We start from the raw sequence: 19119 nt of genomic DNA, 5'->3' as shown, positions 1-19119 counted from the left end.
GTCGGGCAAGTTTCGATCAACTGGTAGTAAATGTCGTCGAAGGAGTTGTAAAGAGCCGTTGCTTACTGGAGTCTTGTTGTATTCTTTAACATACTGCCACCATTTTGTATTAGTCTTGCAATTACTAGAGACAAGGGGATAATAATAATAATAATAGCGACAAGGTACATATCCACTCAATTAAGAGCGCTCAATGCACTAAAACAAAAAACAAAAACTGAACAATAGACAAAGAAAACTGGAAGTAAAATAAGAAACATAACTTAAGAATTACAGAATGTTTCTGACATAAGATGAGTTTTTAACAACTTTTTAAACACAGTTACATTTTTAGCAGTTCTAATATAAATAGGCAGTTCATTCCATTGACGTGGAGCGGAGCCTATAGACCTTTTCAAATCAAGATCAAAGATCGGAAAACCGCAGTATTTATTCAGAATGCTGGGGGGGGCAAATTGATGCACAATGAATCAAACGGAATCACGTACCCATTTGAGTGAAAATGCAACGTATTTAGCCAAAATCAACATGAGTCATCACAGAGAAATATTTTCTAAAGGTATTGAACACTTCCACTATTTGGCACTTCACAATGTGACAGTAAAAGAAAGAAAAATGCAAATGTTTGTCGTCTGTGGCACATTTGATTTGGTCTTCGTGTGGTCTTCACAATACAAATACCATCTCTTGCACAAGCCATACCCAACGCTTGACCGTGTCTTTCACGCAGATTTGTGTTCAGACGTAATAGTTGCGTTTGTATTAGCGTCGATGACCCGGAATTGGTACAAAATGGGGTCCTCCATAAAACACTTCGAAAAGCGTCGATTTGAAAAAGGTTTATATAACTGAACAATTTCTAATATTGGCAGCAAGTCGTAAAACTAGTCCTATCTTGATTAGACAATAATAACTGCGCGCTATCTGTTTTGAGGTCATTGCGAGAAATCGGAGGGTTTTGTTTTGGGCCGAGGAAAATTACCGAGGCCCAAAACAAAACCCGACAATTTCACGCAATGACCGTAAAACAGATGGTGCAAAGTTATTATTGTCATTCATTACCGCCAAATTTGTTTCATGAAAATAACACATTTTTTGCATAAAATACGATTGAAAATGTATCTTCCTTTCACCGTTTTAATTCGCAGTTAATACGCGATCAACAAGTACGCGAGCTTACTCGCGGTGATTACGCGTGCTTGTTTGCACGTTAAGAAACAATACGCAAACGTCGGTCAATTGAACAATTGTGAGATATTTTAAGACCTCGATTTGTGTTCGCGTTTTCACAAATGATAAAATATGATTGGATCGCACGCATCGCGTTTATTAATGAGGTTATGAATTAATGATTAAGTCTTCAATAAGAGTCTGCCTTGTTCTTTTAAGAGTTAATCTGCAAGCTGGTCAAGCAAACAAAATGCAAGATTATAAAACAAATAATTAAAAGTTGACCGCAAACCGAAGGAAAGAAACATAGTAATGCAGCCATCAAACAAGCAGCAAACCATAAATAGCCTATAGGTCCTATAACTGAAATACAACATTAAATCAGTATCTGCTTATATATAGCTGAGTGCAGGAAATGCTAATGAACTGAATATCGACGTTGAAGTGGTAGCGCCCCAATTCGCACTTATATCAGACGGTGGATCATGTTCTACCCAGAATACACCACAGAGCTGACATTTTACACCGCAGACATAAGATTAACACATGTATTCCGAAGCATGTCACAGAGTGTAACTGAAGGTTTGTACTGTTAGAACATTCGGTACAAAACCGTTTAGGTAAAACTTTGTACCAATTATTGGATCAAGTTTACCCAACATTGGCTTATTGTCAGTAAAAGTGCCATATTACTTGTAGGGCATGGTGGCTCAGTGGTTATGGCATTGGACTCACAATCTGAGAGTTTTCTTGATGTGCATGGGTTCGAGTCCCCGTCCTACCACCGTGTTGCGCCCTTGGGCATGGCGCTTTGCCTCGCTTGCCTCACCCCACCCAGGTGCAATGGGAAGCTGTTAGGGGTTGTCACAGTCGTTGTACTGATGAACCCTGCGCAAACGTGGTTCCGACATATTCTAATGACGGCGGAATAAATGTAAAGCGCTTTGAGGCTGTTTACGGCATAGAGCACTATACATATCTACATTTTTTTACTCAACCGATGAGTACCATTATGAACTACCCTCATGTGTTGGGTAAAGTTCTTACCCAATGTTGGGTAAAAGTTTACCCAAACAGTGGGTAAATTGCTGAAAATAACCCAATGTATGTTTTTTTATCAAGTTTTTTAACCGTGTATGCACTGATCACTGAAAGTTACAAATTAGGGCTTTTAGTATAAAACAGCATATCAAATTAGATATTGTGTATTATACTATAATCCGTATGTGAATATTTCATTCTGGACTTTGAACAAGCTAAAATACCGGACTAAAATATTGATGTTGACATTAATGTCTGAAAAGTATCGAAAGAGAATACGTTTTTACTCACCGCCTTCTCTAGCGGTCACCTGACTCATCTCCGACGCCATTTTGATTACCTTTGTCTGTCAGAGTGTGTAAAGTATGGGTGATCGCAATGGAAGGAATTTATTAAAAAACGATATGTTATTATAGAGTTTCCAGAGGAGAGGACGATAATAAACGTTAAACCAAGCACCAACCAACCACCACCAGATCTTTATCTCCACCAATGGATGTCTGTAAAGAATTGTAGCAAAAATAATCAGCAGAATTTATCTGACTCCATAACGACCAAGGAACGGAAGCGATCAAAATGTTACCAGTACTTTTATTTCAGAAAGTATACGCGTTGCATTATGGTTTACTGTGATCATGGTGACGCTAGCTAATTCAATTCAGTACTTGTGACATTTCTATGATGTACAAGAAAGCTGGGTGGACCGTATAATGAAATTTGAATTCAATCAGGACTCATGGTAATGATTTCAAGGAAATGATAAAATACTCAGTCATCTCTTCATATGCATCACCAAAGGCGCACATTATACAAAATATAGTGCATGCATTTCCGGCATTTTCGTAGTTAATGCAGGGAATTAATCTATTTCATGTAATGTAGATGGTTTTACTGCTGATTTGCTTTGACATGATAGGGGTGAGAAAATGGGAACTCCGATCATATTCAGTCGTAAAGTAAGTTTATACTAATGAAAGAGCACATCAAAAAGAAACTGTAACCTACAATACGTGTTTGTCATGTTAAAACTACAGAGTATCCCAAAATGAAGAGTATACTCAACTATGCAAAATGTTGTATTGTTATGCAGATAACTGGACAATTGACAAGATTAGGCAAACAAAAAAGTCTCAATACTGCCGCGAGTACTATTTTGTTTGATTTGTGGTTCGCATTTGTCGACCAATGACCAATTAATATTTCCAAAAATACATGTAAAAGCATTTGTTGGTATAATTAGTGTAAATGTATATTTCATTATGTTAATATTGTAAGCTTATAAGGCACCAGAAACAAATTTATTCGATCTTTGGATCGACCGTCGATACTACTTCGATGTTTGTTATTAATAAACTAATTAATCGGAATTAATGCTAAATTTATATTGGTCAATATCACTACAGGCAAAAATGACCATGTTATCACAATTAACGACAATAAATTCATTGATTTGTTTCTGGTGCCGAAGCAAGTACATATTAAACGGATTGAGCATATCAAGATTATTTTGAGCCTGTAAGATAATTTTCAATCAAAATAATTGTTATAAGTTACAAGTTATCATAGCAGTATCTAAAGTTAATGTGTTGAAAACTGATGAGTTTAAAAGTGAGAAATCATAAAATCCTCAAAAACTGCCATTTCAATTTGTTCATGATACTTTTTGAGTATCTAGAGCATGCACAGAAACGATTGGCAGAAAGAAACAACTCATCCAAGAGCCTATATGTGATGCAATCAAGCAAAATCAGTCGGAACTCGGAAATATTGATTTTGAGATATAGCCAAACAAAGGAAATATTTCCTTTTGTTTCCTCTTGTTTTGGAAACTTTTTAATTGCTCATATCCTTGGAACTGGTTGTTCAATTTCAATGGGGTTTTCTGCAAAATCCAGCTTTGTAAATGTTGTTTACTATACTATACTATAAGAAACTGAAAATATAATATTTCCGAGTTCCGACTGATTTTGCTTGATCACATTACATATTATGACTTTGCAACATCATTGACAAACAGAACAAATAAACTTCTTGTAGCTAAAAGGTTATCTACAGGGTGTATCAAAATGATTGGTACCGACGACTTTTCATTTTTGCAGATTTTTTTTTACTATGTTTTGTACCAGTTTGGAGTTAATTGTTTACATATTTGAAATGATAGTACTTTTATCTTCTCTACGAATTTTAGATCTTACAGATAGCACATTCGGTTCAGAAGTTACATGATTCTAAAGGAAAGTAGGTGTTTTACACTTTTCATCGTAACGCTGGATCCGTAGCGCACCATTTTCAAGCTGTTGCGCTCTATTTTATTACAAATACCTGTCGAGAATGATATTTATGTTGAAGATCTTGGAAATGTTTTATTTTTTCCTTGCATATTTCTTCATTCACGATGTGTTCTAATCAATATTTATTGGTTGATAGTAATGTCAAAGCCGTAATACCTTATTAACTTGAATTAAGAGCATGTATGCAATAAACATTTCAAGCAGTGAACATATTCATCTTGTTGTGTATAAGTAAAATCATGATTACGCCGATCTTCATTTAATTGACAATAGCTCCCAGATGCATCAACCTTTCATCGTCGGATTATTAGATCAATAAGTTAACATATGCCCCTTTCTATTTATAGTACAAAAACAATATTAATTAGCAATCTTATATTTTTGATATATTTTTGAAAATGTCACATGTCCCGGTACCAATCATTTTGATACACCCTGTATGCACAGTCTGTGTTGAGCAGCGACGTAGCTTGTGACACAATCACGGCGTCTTCATTTAACGTAGTGTTTACACCCCGATCAAGTGATCCTCCGCTATTGGTAAGTGTTTACACTCCGGTCGGGTGGTCATGTAACCGGAGGAGTATTAACACTACGCTGAAAGAAGACGCCGTGATATTGTCAATAGCTACATCAATGTTCAACACAGACTTTACAAAGGTAACTTTTTAGCTACATGTAATGTCAATATGACAGAGTCCAATATCAGTATACAATCTGCTAAGTGCTTTTCCAAGAAGTTATTATGTCTTTACTAAGATTGTGGATATCGAAACGGATTAAGATTAGTATCCGACTCTTTACGAAATTGACTGTTTTCAATAATCTATCGACCTCTTTATTTTGACATTTTATTTAATGTCTTTAAGAAATTGCATTTGTTTTAAGTGTAATGATACTATCCATATTTTAATGAGTCAGTTGACCAAGCGTAAAACATAATAAGTTGTAAAATAGCAAATGGGTCAGTTCCGATATTTGACCTGTTTGTAAAATAGCAAATGGGTAAAGTCCGAAACTTGCTTGTAATTTGGCATCTTTTTGTTTTCTGATAATAGAATATGCAATACAGGCCATTACACAACATAGTAATGCGCATTGTAATGTGGCTCTCAACTCCTGTGTAGAGTGCCCCATTAACTGACTAATGAAAAGCTGAAAAACAGTGGCTTTAATGAAAAGCTGCCAAAATGTTAAAATGTACAAACAACCCAACTGTTGGAAAGCTCCTTTTTTGTAGGCTTTAGCCCGCTATAATTATGCAGCCAGTGTGGGAAAGAATTTTTTCACTTGTGAGTGCTAAATAATAGGCCAGTAAGGAAGATGCACATGCTAAACTACTAATAGTTATTATGATAATAATACGATCGGCGATAAAGATATATCATAGTTTACTGGGATAATACGGTCAGATGTCATTAAAGTGTTTAGAAATAGCAATTCTGGTGTCAATAATCACTGAGACTGCACTGACGATGGCAAAACACGCAAAAACATCGGAGGATCACCCAATGTGAAAAAGTGAAATATTTTGCCGAAAATGCAGACCCGCATCAGGAAACCTAATGTGTTTCATTTACGTGAGTATTCGTTTTGTCCATATGGTAAATCCCTTTACAATAATGCAAGTCGAATACCACACTTGAATTGAATAATATAACCCAAGTGGGTAAAACCGTGACACAGTGATCCAGTGGGTCAGTGATTCATGTGACTTGGTTGGCTCACTTAAAGTGTGTCATATGACTCACATAAATTTTAAAAGGAGGTCACCACACAGACAAAATGAATACTCACGTAGGTGAGTCACATGACCCTCATAAGTTGTGTGTGTGGAATGGTTGTGAAAGCCATAATATCACATGTTCAAGAAAGGATTGATATAATGTGTATAAAAACCTCTTTATAACGACCTGCAATTAATTGTACTCAAATGATTGATAAAGTGAAGTATTAAAATGACAAGGTCATTCCAAAACTGCTTTCTCCATCACAATATCAGTAAAGTACTGGTACAGATATTAGGCAGTGTAGTTTTGTAAACATCCTTTTGCGGTCCAAGTATTTAACCTAGTGGCCTATCAAGGCCAGTTTTCCGAGGGGGCAAAGATAAAAAAGAGTGACTATTTTAGCCCAAAATAAAGTTGAAATTGTGTGTTTGCCGAGCCAATTTTCAATTTTAGACAAGTTTAGCCAAAAATTAAGGCGAAATTTTGTGCATACCGTGACAAGTCTAGTTTTACAATAGGAGGGGAGTATTCTTGCTAAGGTTGCTTTTAGGGGGTTGAAATTTTGTAAGGGTAGAGTTTTTGATGAAAGAACTGAAAGGCAGCCACCCTATACAAAAACATTATTTATTACGAATACGGGCGGCTGTGCAGTGTGCATTATTGTTGTAGTAAGACCAATCTATTGTCAAGCATTTGTGTGTGTGTGTGGGGGGTGTCTTTCTTACGTCTATTTCGTCAAAAAACACGCACAAACACCCCTCCTACCCTCCACACACACCCCACCAAAAATCTAAATAAAAACACTCATTTAGAGGCATACTTGCTTATGGAATTTTATGATATTCAGTTAAGAGTCTCAGTAAAATTGATAGCTATCATATTGAACTTTTTGTGAAAGTGGAAATTTAACCCCATTTTGTGAGCTGTGTAACCCTAACCAGGCTGCGTGGGATATCATACTAAAACGTTCATATTTCTTAAACTTGCCGCGTCTGATTTCATTTTCTCTCGTCCAGTTGTAGGTTACATGTAATGCAGTTTGTTTTGTATTGCTAATTTTGCTTATCTATATCTTAACTTTTGTGTTTTTAATCCACTGACATTTAGTTGCAAAGCAGTTATCAAATCATAATATTTCTTGATATTATGGTCATGTTTGCTGATATGCAAACCGAGGATACAAATGTATAGCCATACAATTAAGGGCACCATGGCAAATTATTGTGGATTTTACAATAAGAAAATAACTTCAAGGTTTGCATGTAAACGTTTATTAAATTGCTTTTGCAAAATTCAATATCTTGATGAATTTTATCCTTGAAAATGTATCAGAAAATGGCATTTCAATTTGTGATATATATAAAAGATTCATTATCGAGGGGAGTTTCCCGAAGTTTGTAGTGGCTTATTCAGGTGGGGTTTACATTGGTTAGTTCAAAATTGAATTTCTCTGTCATGTTTGGTTATTTGAATAGGTTCTATACATTGGGCTATTCCATTTGAAATCCACACACCCCCTGTGGAAGATTTTGGAATTCCAACCAAAATCATCAGTTTGAGTCGTCGACATTCCAACTGGAATTGAGGTCAGATTTCATCTGAAATAGTACGGCAAGGGTGTGGAAGATTTTGGAATTCCAACCAAAATCAACAGTTTGAATCATTCCAGATCTGGAATTGAAGTCAACATTTCAACTGGAATTGAGGTCAAAATGCAAATCTTCCACAGGGTATCCGACTGAAAGTTAAATAAAGTTAAATTTCCCACTCAAAAACATTTAAAATAGTACCAAAATCAACAGGTTGAGTCGTCAATATTCGAACTGGAATTGAGGTCAAAGTACAAATCTTCCACAGGGTAATTAAAAAACATGTATATTTCAACCCAAAAACATGTAAATTTCCAACTGGAATTGAAGATTGACTCTGAAAAGGGTGTGGAAGATTTTGGAAATCAACCAAAATCATCAATTTGAGTCTTCCAGATTTTCATTATATGAAAAGTGCATGTTAGGAGTTCCAGCTTTTCATAGTACCTTAGTATTGGTATAAAATACCTGATCTTATTATTTGCTAGTAATCATGATTTCAAACCATCAAATGCTGGATCTAATGAGATTGCATGCTCCCAGTCCCCGCACTCCGTGTATCCGCGGGTAGTTGTGAAATTTGAAAACCCAGACCTGAAACTTTTCAGTTACTTTTGTTGCTCAAATTCATACATTAAACAAAATTTCAGCCCAATTGGAGTTATTTTATCACCAATTTGACGCTGTCTTTCAGTTTTTTTTGTTTGAGCATTTAGCTCTGAAAACCTGGGGGGTCAATCCCATTGTAGCATGTACACCATCCACGATAATCAACTTTTGAAAAGCACCCTAAACAAGGATTTAACCCTTGCCTAAAACGTTACCATAAACAGGTAACACGCACCTGTTTTTTCACACCCTAAACAGGGATTTTATTCCTTGCATCAAATTTCATTTCCGCATATTAGCAATTGCAATTTTGCTACCCTTTTTTCCAAAATTTCATGCTTTTACACCCTAAACACGATACGCGCGTAATTTTAATAATTTGTCATAAAATTTGTATTATATCGTGAATTTCAAAAAATGAAAATTATTTGATATCAAAAAGACATTCTTCGTATTCAGAATGCAATTCGATATGTCTGGATGTGCTCTCATGTCCCACAAAAAATACTGTAGAAACGCTCAAAACGCTCATTCCAGATCCCTTAAACAAAAGTTTATGGTACAAATTTGTGCGACGTGCCTAATATTTGCCATATTAAAGCTATATAAAATTGTGTGAAATATGGTTCGTGCAAAAATAGAATGAATAGGCCAGCATGAAGGCTCTTTTTAGGCTGAAAAGCTACATAGATGTCAACTTGATGCATGGGGGAGGATTGTCAATACCCCCTTGTCAAAATGTTTAGGGAATTATATAAAAACGAAGCTAAACTATTATAAATGATGAAAACAAAATCCATGTTTTGTCAAGAAGTGGTAAATTTCTTGACTTTTGTTTCATTATGTCTTGAATGAAACTTCAAAGGAAATTCTAGACATAATTAAGTAAAGACAAGAAATTTGCCATTTCTTGACTAAACTGTTATACAAAACTTATTGTTGCTGCATAGTGAAAACATCAAGCTTCATTTTAATATGAGTAACAGTTTTAAAGAGTTAAACTTAGGCCTACAGCTAATTATAATGTTATAATGTTTTGGCCTAAATTATTTTTTGGTATAATATTGTAAATATTTAAGCCAACAGATACAATCACTACAGTTTATTGCCAGATTAAAAAAAATATAGTGAAATTGAATAGAGACTAAAAAACAAAAACAATCCGGTTTTTTTGTAAATATATATTTTTGCCATTTTAATGTGATAAAGCTGTGGAAATTTAGTGAAAAAGGGGAGAATGTGGGACTCGAATGCAGGGCCTTCAAGTCAGTGGCATAGATTTGTATTTGACATGGTAGGGGGCTGGGGTTGGAAAACAATTCTTTAAGTGTGAAACTAAACCTACCCACAGAATAAGTTTATGGTACAAATTAGCACGAAGCACCTAATATTTGCCATATTGAAGCTAAATTGTGTGAAATATGGTTTATACAAAAATAGAATAAATAGACGTTAGGCTATTTTTAGGCCAAAAAGCCGCACACAGATATAGATATCAACATGATGCATGGGGAGGATTGTATAGATCATACCCTCTTATCAAAATATTGGGGAATTATACATGTACGAAGCTAAAATATTATAAATGATGAAAATGAATTTGTTTTCACCCTTGACACCAAATCTTTTTGTTGACCCGACGTGGAGCAATTTTTTTAAATATTTTTTAGTCTGAGGTGGAGGTGTGGAGCTAATTTATTTTCCCCTCAGATAGCGAGATAATTTATTTTTCTTCAAAGAAACCACAATATCATAATATTGAAAGTTACACATAATGCTAAAAAAAAGGGGGGGAAGGAAATTAACTGACCAACCTCTGGCACAGTTGGAAAATTGTTCATGATAAAATTATATAGCAATCCCAAAATGTTTATATAATCTTGAACATTGGCTTCAAAATGCAACAACTTCAATTGCACTACTTATCCTAGAATTGCTTTTCAAATTTGGTCTTTATCAGATTGCATTCACAATAAAAATCCCTTTAAAAAGGGATGTGCTGGGACATGGTTGTTCACATTGAGTAACTTTATATTTCTTTATATAAAAACAGTCAAAATAATTTGAAGTGCAAAGATTCGGTTGGTTCAAACCTCAAAATCAGGCCACTTTTTCCCAGATACTGATGATTCAGTTGGATTGCTTACAACAGTTCCATTCCAATTTGTATACTTTTATGCTCTTTATGTTACTCCTCCTAAGGTTTGCGTTCACTAACTTACAGCCCAATACGAACAATTTTAAAATATGATCCCTAGATGACCTATGACCTATGACCTCCAAACATTTTCACTCACTTGATGCCCCCTTACACAATTATTACCACTAGGTAATGTTTGACATTGAAAATTACTTTTACAAAGGAGGGCAATTTCCCCATCGCTTTATCTAAATCAACAATGACCTCATTTGACCACTAAATGACCTTTGACCTCAAATATCTCCACTCACGTGTTGTCCCCCTACTCAAATATTATCATCACCAGGTTTGGATGGCATGAGTTGGAACCGACGTTTGCACCTTTCATAGCTCTTTTTGTTTTTTGAGGATTTAAGCATACAAAGTAACAAGCAAACTTTCAAGAAATATATATTTTTTAAGTACCAGTATATATTACAGGCCTACACAAACTGAACCCCAAAATAGCACCTTTAAAGCCAATAAGTGAATGTTTATTGATAATATTCGTAGTAACAAAATCCAATCATTACGTATGCTCTAATCATGCTAATGCTTCATTCTAGTTTTGACATTTGTGTCGGCATCATAAAAATAGACCCAAATATTTGAAAGTGATGTGTGCATCAATAGCTTTTGATCACCATCTTGTTGTAACCAGGAAATGTACACAGCCCTATCTTATTTCCAAGCAGTGATCTTGTTTATTTATTAACACAGGTCTTCCCTCAAATAACTATGCTGCATGTTGCAGGGTCAAACATGTTTTTGTAGTTGAAAATTATCCAACATATATTTGATAACAGACCACCACAGACAGACCACTATCTACATGAAGAGATTAAGGAACATGTGTATTCATTGCTCACTACTCAGCAGGTAGCTCTCAACAGAGATACAGGCCATACATGGCAGATACTGAACAACAACAAAGCATGTATGGTACCCGGTGTGTCTGCCCATAGAACCCATAGCCTGCCAAGCTCAGTGTGCTAGTGAAGAGAACCATCAAAACTTCCTAGTCTAGATTCAGAAATATTATTTTCCTAAAACATATACCTATTTTACCTTAAAATGCAAAATCAACACAATATTTCTGATATCTGCACAGGTCAATTTTAGTATTCATGTTTGTCATAACCATTTTGATAATTTTTTTGCAATATTTTTACAAGTTTCCGTTTTCTTCTTGAATTACTAATAGAAACAACAGAAAACTGAAATCAAACAATAAGTGCTGGGTTGCCACGGCAACCCAGCACAAAAATGTGTTATTGGCATGGTTTTCTTATATGCCTACATGTATACATGTATTTATTTATTTATTCAAATTTCTCTGCCATCACAAATAACAACATACGAGGGATGGTCAATATATTCCTGCAACTATTATTTATCTCTGCTAAGCATGACTTTGATGACTAGTTTGTAGTTTTTGTACCTTTGTCTTTCAAAACAAATGTGTATTAGCCAAGTCGAATCCTTGATTACGTAATGACATTAGCATAAGCACAATAGCATATGGACACTGCCTGATATATCATAGTGGTGAAAAATAGTGGAGAAAATAATGAGTCAAATTGAGGTATTGTTACATAATTCTAAATATCTCGAGAATAAAAGTATGGAATCTGGTGCGGTTTTGCAATTTGGTAGATCAATAACACAGGGTTGATGCTATACTCTATATATTTAGACCTATACTATTTTTATTAGAGATAGGGGATCATGTTGAATATCTCCAATTTTGAGTAGGCGTTATCACGCATTGTTCTTTACATAATAAGAAATAGCAAGATTAAAATGGTACCTGGTTCGATAAGGTAAAATGGGAGGTCCCTGTGGGGAATTCGCAAACATTTCTTCCTTTTTAAACCCTTTGTTTTCAAAATGTCATGTTTATGTAATCAAAGCAGCACACCATAGAGAGGCTCTGAATTGAAAAAGAAATTTGAATTTCAAAAGGTGTGTTTAATTTCAGCATTCTTAGACTTAGTATAGCAACTAACTCACAACGTCCAGCAGCATTGTATTTAGTCATATTTATAGCGCTTTTTTGCCTAAATTTTCCTTTTTTCATACATTTTTGCCTTTGTACTTTTAATTGTGCCTACCACCCACACATGCGCAAATTTATTTCTTTTATTGCAACAATTTCTATTGTCCTGACTATTTCATACCAATAATCATAATTGTTTTCGTTTCATTTTGGAGATATTTTTTATTCTTGTGTCTAACTTATATGCTCGTCTGTCATGATTTTCACAACATTTTTGTTTGTCATTAAGGCCTATTTCTGATGAATTTCAAAGACTGCACCTTTCCTCGTCTGTGTGTTCAATTCTTCTTTCACAATTATCAAGTGAATATACTCAGATTACCTCATACCAAAACAGGGCTTGCAAACTGCTTTGGTACTTACTTATCCTTCTCTCATGTTCTGTAACTGCAATTCAAATGTCCCACCAACGTTGACAGTTGTACATATAGCAATGACTTGATACAAATGAGATTACGCAATTCAAAAGTACAAACTTGTGGTATTTATCATAAGAAATAGTCATCAAAGTCATGCTTGAGGGGAGATAAATAATAGTTGCGGGAATATATTGACTGCATTGTCCCTCGTACAAAGACAATAGAAAACAGCATACCCAAATAGTAAACTTATCTTAAGGGATCCCCGTAGAATACAGGAAGGAACATGATAAAGCGCAACATATCTTTTTATTTCAACAGAAGGGTTGTCAACATGTCCAGGGTTTTGTTAAAATGAGTCCCAATTTATATATTTTTATTTACAATCTTTTCTCAAACATGCCAATGAATGTGAGAAAGAGAGTGAATAATTGATACAAATTCTCCTTTCAGAAATATATGGCTGGCTACAAAACAAAATGTGACATATTTGTTACAACCTGCAAAACAAGTTGAAAATCAAAGGCATTCATTTTATTTTAACAATCTTCATAATGCCTTTGTTTTTATGAAATATTTGATTAATTTAGTTAATTCCGCACTTGTCATTAATATTGTGAAAAGATATTCCAATTCCAAAAATATTGCAGCCACAGAAACTCAAAATATTTCCTTATGACTGTATGACTGTATGGCATTGATATTCATCAAATATCCACTTGGCGATAACTAATTAATTGAAAGGGCTATTGACATTCATTTTAAGTTTAGAAGAATATCACATTGAAATGTTTAGAAATACAACTTTTAAAATAAGTAATTTTTTTTAAAATATTTTTTGTCATTGAACATGGCTGTTAGCTAAGAAGGCATTTTTGGCTATTTTGGACTTTTTGGATAAACAATCATCACTGGTGTATACCTATAACAATTCTGAACTCAAAAATCTTTTTTTTTTTCGTCGCCGCATCCACCGTTGCCATGGTAACGGCAGCCATATTGGATTTTTATACACTTAGTTATTCAAGTTTTTCAGAAAAATTAAAACAACAATGAGTCTGAAACCACCAATATTTAAATGTTTGAAGCAGTACAGAGCCCTTTTTCACAAAATTTGTTCCGTTTTTGTTTTTGAGACGTTTTAAGATTGTGTTTATGCGAAAAGTTCAAAATTTGGCCATTTTGGGGGAAAAAATCACCATATTTCAAATTTGGAGGGGTTTTGTTAAAAAGGGCTCTGTATACTTCTCTAGATCTACTTAAAATACACCTTTCTGCCAAGTTTCAAGTCATTTGGACCAGGGATATGAGACAAAAACTTGAATTACTGATAAAATTACCATTTTGAAATAAACGCATTTTTAAAATGACTAATAATAGCCAGGTGAGGAATTATGAAATATAGTATTAATATACTAGAATATAAATTTGTTGAAGCAAAAATAATAATAAAGTATATATAAATAATAATAAAGTAAATAAATGTTAAATTATGATTGTAATTGCCAGGTAAATATTTTTGTTAGGAATTCTTTTACATATCGCACCTTGAAAAACAATAAAATACATTAAAATTCAAATGCATGGATAAGAATAGGAAACGAACGAAAGCTACCATATTTCTCGACACTTTGTTCACTTCAAATAGTCGAAACTTGGCAATGCAACATCCGATTTTAATGGGGTAAAAAATATTTTAAAGCTAAAACTCTGCTGAATTTAATAAGTAGCAAAACTCAAATTACACATAAATGCTCATTTTAGTCATTTTCTTAGCTAACAGCACCCTTAAACATTGTGCAGAAATAAGTCAAGCAAGTGAATTGCCCATATTTTCTCAGTTGACAATATTTACAGGCTTATGACAAAAAACAAAATACAATACAAATTAGTGAACTTGATGTATGCATTAAAATGAACGACCAATTCGATTGATTGACAAATATTACAATAAAATAAAAAATAAAATGACATGGTATTGCACACATAAGCCTAACAAACTTCAGTGACAAACTTATTAAAATCAAAATGTTTGCAATAAAAAATTCATTTTCTTGCATTACAAATTATTTTAAATTTATTTAAAATTTTATAAATATTTTTAGCATTGAAAATATTACTTTTGATGAAAAAGTCAACAAACATTGGGCAGAAATAAGTCATGCAAGTGAATTGCCCATACTCCCTCAGTTGACAATATTTACAGGCTTGATATATTAAAACAAATATAATACAAATGATTGAAATGAATGAATGAATTAAAATGAACGACCAATTCGATTGATTGACACATCTACTATGCGTTCATAGGCAAATGTAGAATGCCAGAAGACAATAAAATGACAAGGTATTGCACACATAAGCCAAACAAACTTCAGTGACAATCTTATTAAAATCAAAATGTTGGCAATAAAAATTAATTTTCTGAAATTTTCTGAATTTGTCAAATAAGGAACTTTTTCACGATAAATTAAAATTTTCATTTGTGCATGCATGACAAATTTTTCAACTAAGACAGTATGTATGGCCATATTTTGTTTGTTAAATGATGAATTAATTATACTTCATGTGCTTGGTGTACAAATAAAGTAAACTAACACATTTATATTAGTCAGAACAAGAAATTTAACAGAGAATGTAATTAGACATTTTATAAATGCTTGATATGACTAAACATTGATAAAAGGGCAAAAGGGCAAAATAATTATTTATTGTTGTTGGGTTTTATTAAGTGGGAGCATGATAACAGAACAGAACAAGTTTTTGAAGACTCATTTTCTGAACGAGACATTTGTCTTACAAATAAGCAAATGAATAAAGAGTAAACTGACGAATCAAACGGAAAACATTACAAGAGCATATTTATAACTGTTAGTATACATTTTAAATGAGAATCAAAATAAACCTTGAATGAATAAATTAACAATGTGAACTGCAAAAAGTTTATTCTTAATTAATATATCATTTTCTTTCTTTGAAATGAGTGGTCACATATGCAATATCAACGGTACATTTTGGCACTGCGGATTTAATTATATTGCAATTATGGTTGATTTCACACAAATGCAGGGATGTTATTTGTTTGTTCAGCATCATAGCTATTAAATGTGATCAAAATATCAAATAAAAATCAAATACAGTGAATAGATTCATCTGGTTTGTAAGACATATCAATTAGAAATTTTCGCTTGACAAAACCAGTAAGTTTTTACTTACTCTCTAATATTTCGTCCTACACGTCGGAGGACTTCTTCAGATGTGAAACATCTGATCCACTTTCCCGGGCAACTGACTTCCGGTTGTGATTGGTCTTGTTTCCAGTCTTCAAAAGTGGGTCATATACGTGACTTAGGAAATAAGTGCCTTCCTCTCTATTCATGGTCTTTGTCTCCCTCTTTCTGATCTCCATCGCTTCTCGTACTTCTCTGGATCTTCTGATATGTTCTTTGCCAAGTATCTTGGAGTCCTCCCAGTTGACAACGTGATTTGCTCTAGCGACATGATCAGATATGGCTGACTTCGTTTGTTCTTGCTCCGATGTCCTTCGCTCTGACCGAGTGAACCTTTTGTCATTCGCTTTCTTAACCTCCGCTTGATGTTCTGCGAGCCTAATCCCGAACAACCGAGAGGTTTCACCAACGTAACTAAGATCACAATTTTGGCAGCCGATCTCATAAATACAATTGCCTGTTTTAAGTTTGTCTCTCTTGTCCTTTGGATGGACCAAAATCTTTTTGAGGGTTTGGTGGGGCTTCATTGCAGTGTCTACTTTGTGTTTTTTGAAAATTCTTTGAACTCGTTCAGAGATTCCATTGACATAAGGGAGCACTACCATCCCCTTGCTTTTGTCCTCAATCTTTTGATCTTTCTTAGCGCTAGGTTTCACAGTCGCTTTAGATTTTTGTTTCATTTTTTCTTTGACTTGGTCTACTGCCCATTTAGGATAGCCACAGTTTTAAGGGCTCCACGCACATGTTTTTTTCTTCATTTTCTCTATCCGTTTCTTCCGTGACCACGCTGTACATACGGTCAAATAGAGTTCGGACCACACCCATTTTCTGATGGAGAGGGTGTTCTGACTTAAAACTGAGATATTGGTCAGTGTGGGTTGGTTTCCTATATACCAGGAGCTTTACCGTACCATCAGGTTTCCGAACAATAAGCGTGTCGAGAAATGGTATTTGCCCTTCTTTCTCTTCCTCGTACGTGAATTTTACACTGTCCGTTTTGTCAACTTGGTTTAAGTGATCAGTTAAATTCTGGACTTCACCTGTTTTATGATTTCAAGCACGTCATCCACATAACGACGCCAATACCGTGGCTTACAATCAATCGGGGCAGTCGCGATTGCTTGCTGTTCCAGGAATTCCATAAATAAATTCGCTATTATGGGGCTGACTGGGCTGCCCATCGCTGCGCCAAACCGTTGCCTATATATGGCACCTCTGAATTCAAAATATGTGGTGGTGAGAATAAATTCAAGGAGTTCGATAATATCTTCAACTTCAAGTTTGGTGCGCTTTTTGAGATCTTTGTCATCTACCAGTCTTTGTTTAACCACATCTAAAGCCTCGTTTATTGGGGTATTGGTAAACAAGGATACCACGTCGTGCGAGTTAAATATTTCATTTTCCTCGATACATACTCCACTTAAGTCCTCCGCTAATTCTTTTGAATTTTTCACAGAGAAGTACGAGAAGCGATGGAGATCAGAAAGAGGGGGACAAAGACCATGAATAGAGAGGAAGGCACTTATTTCCTAAGTCACGTATATGACCCACTTTTGAAGACTGGAAACAAGACCAATCACAACCGGAAGTCAGTTTCCCGGGAAAGTGGATCAGATGTTTCACATCTGAAGAAGTCCTCCGACGTGTAGGACGAAATATTAGAGAGTAAGTAAAAACTTACTGGTTTTGTCAAGCGAAAATTTCTAATTGAAAAATCAAATAATTAGGCCTAAATATTTTGCAATTCTCAATCATTTTGGATGCGGGCAGGAAACAGTAAACTCAAAATCAAGAAGGGCCGAGGTTTTTCCCTTCAAAACAGACCAGGGAAAAATATTAGTTCCTATGATATGACAACGTGGAGGGTGATAGTCATAGCAGGATACTGTCATGCTCTAGACTATTAGCCGTGTTCAGACGTAGGGTATTTAACTCGAGTAAAGGGGTATTTCTCGAGTAAAGTGCCCAGTCGGGGTAAGCTCGTGATAAATGTCGAGTTTGTGCCCGTCTGGACAGTAGTCGGGGCAGCTTATCCCGACCTTAACCCGACTGATTTACCTCTGAAAAAAGTCAGAGGTAAATCCTTAACCCGACCGGAGCAGTCGAGGTTGATGCCTGTGTGGATCGCACTAGAGGTAACAGTCGAGGTAAACATCTGCAGATTTGACCTCACTACAATTAACCATCGGCGTTCAGTCAGTTCTTGCTCTAAACTACTTTACATGAATCAAGGCGTGCATTTTTTTTTCTTCGCTGAAGAGTGTAGGCCTAATGACCCTGCAAATACATTAATATACAAAACTTTTTAATAGCATTTAAATGTCGGGTTATATAAAGATCATGAATACGTTTTTAAAACATTATATTTGGGCAAACATTTTGGTAAAATATTTTGTCAACAGTTAAATCAAATTCTTTTAGAATGTTCTGCATCACGTTTTCCATTTTCCGTTGCGAATTTTACTCGAATGAAATTGGTTTACAATCGGACTGCATATTTACTTTTAGAACCTGCGCGCTACTTCCGGAAATTATCCCTGGGTACAAAATGGTCGTGGTAAATTCACGTCAGCAGGTCGTGTTAAAAGGTCGGGGTAAGCTATGTATGGACAATCAGTCGAGTTAGCGAAAATATTTGTGGTATTTTATCACGGGTTGTAAAAAATTTAACTCAAGTAATAATTCGGGTCTGAACGTGCCTTATGTTGATGGTTCAAATAGCCTGTATAAACAGCTAGGGGGGTACTCAGTACAAAAGACCATTTGCCCATCTAATATATCAATGACTTTTCGGAAAAGGTAATTGGTATAAAAGTTTCATGTCCATCTGCTTTGATAACGATCAAAGCTGAAAAAAAAATC

At 34.8% G+C, this 19119-nt stretch overlaps 1 protein-coding gene across 1 annotated transcript in view; it reads left to right on the top strand.

Annotated features, from left to right (window-relative positions):
* LOC140162956 (short transient receptor potential channel 7-like) overlaps positions 1 to 19119 on the top strand; it is a 473805-nt gene that overhangs the window by 127338 nt on the left and 327348 nt on the right.

The sequence above is a fragment of the Amphiura filiformis genome, chromosome 10, assembly GCF_039555335.1.
Source record: "Amphiura filiformis chromosome 10, Afil_fr2py, whole genome shotgun sequence".
NCBI classification, from domain to species: Eukaryota; Metazoa; Echinodermata; class Ophiuroidea; order Amphilepidida; family Amphiuridae; genus Amphiura; species Amphiura filiformis.
The sequence above is the reverse complement of the archived record's forward strand: the minus strand, read 5'-3'. Positions and strand labels throughout refer to the sequence as shown.